This window comes from Mandrillus leucophaeus, unplaced genomic scaffold (genome assembly GCF_000951045.1).
Source record: "Mandrillus leucophaeus isolate KB7577 unplaced genomic scaffold, Mleu.le_1.0 Scaffold495, whole genome shotgun sequence".
Lineage (NCBI taxonomy): Eukaryota > Metazoa > Chordata > Mammalia > Primates > Cercopithecidae > Mandrillus > Mandrillus leucophaeus.
In genome coordinates, this window is record NW_012105309.1 from 456,574 (window position 1) to 458,041 (window position 1,468).

Genomic DNA, 1,468 nt, shown 5'->3' on the forward strand with positions numbered 1-1,468 from the left:
TGTCACCTTGGGTCTTGCACCTTTCATGGTTGACTCCACCGGATCTGCTGCCGCTGAGCTTCCAGAATCAAGAAAAATACGCTCAGAAGTTACTTTGAGAGTTACAAGAAATTTTTGCTACTGCTGTACCTTCTCCTCAGTTTCCTTTTCTCATCCCAAATAAATACCTTATCGCAAGATTTCTGTCTTTACATCTCTTTCACCTTTGATGTGTCTTTGTGTCTCGATACTTGGGATGCACCTTCCAGAATCCTAAGGTTTAAAACAAAACAACATTCCACATTCTAGGAATTTCAAGCAGGAGTTTGGGCTTCAGACTCAAATGGAAATGAAGGCCCAAATCACACCATCAATCTCCCCATCCACTGCTCTGTATTTTCACTCTGCTTCATTGGCTCTGGATCCACTCTCAAAGAGCTGCCGTGTGCTGGGCAAACAATCATTGTCAGTTTAAAGTTCAGGCAGTCACAAAATCATTTCTTCTCAGGAGAAACCAGCATGGTCTGTGCTAAAGAATTAGAGTTTAATCAAACGTGTTCAAGTCACACATTTGCCTTTTAAGACATAGGGTTACAGGAGATTCACTGAAACAACTTTAAGAGGGAAATGGGTTGTTAGCAAAGCCGGGATTAATGGTAGAGAAAGCGCAGCAGCCCACACCGGGATGTCCTCATTAAGAGCATCCTCCAGCCACGTCTACTAAGACCTGGATTTCACACCCATAAAGTCGTCTTCACACCCAGAAAATACAGACGCACAAATGCTCCACTGCACTTTGCAACACGCATGCTCTTGTGTTGCCTTAACACCTCTGAGAACCTGATTCTGCCTGGAAAACACAGCTTCAGAGGAGATAAGGGATGAGGGAGGGAAAGCGATTCACCAGGAACATGGCAGCCTTCTTGTTTCTGTAGGGTGCTGGGCAGTTCAGGGTTCCAGGCACCCCACTGAGACACCGCATGGACGGGGAAGCCCATGCAGAACCCAGGGAGGACAGAGTGGGCGCCGACCTCCAGTGCATCTCCCCTAGCTCACCCAGGGTTTAACCTTTCCTGCCTTTGTCTTCAGGGAAGTTGATGCCAACGGCTGTCCCTACTGCAACCTTCTGAATCCTATTTCACCATCTTCAATAAGGGCCTCCTTCACATTTCTAAAACGTCTTGGTGAATTTTTTTTGTACAATAAATGAAATAAGTTTCTTTTGCTATTTGTTTTCTAATTTTCTAAACCCAGCTTACGAGCAAACCCAGAAGGAAAGAGATCTGAAAAGTACTCATTCTGTTTTAGGAATATCTGAATTTTTTCCTTTTTCACTAAGAAACAAACAACTCATGAAGAATCTAAGGGAAAGAGCTCACTCTAACATTTCCTCTCAGTCACCCTCCCAACCTCTCAATGCTGTATCCTCCTGGCTGACAGTGACTCCCACCTTTCTTCCAGCCCTCCACCCCATGGCCCTGCCACCACC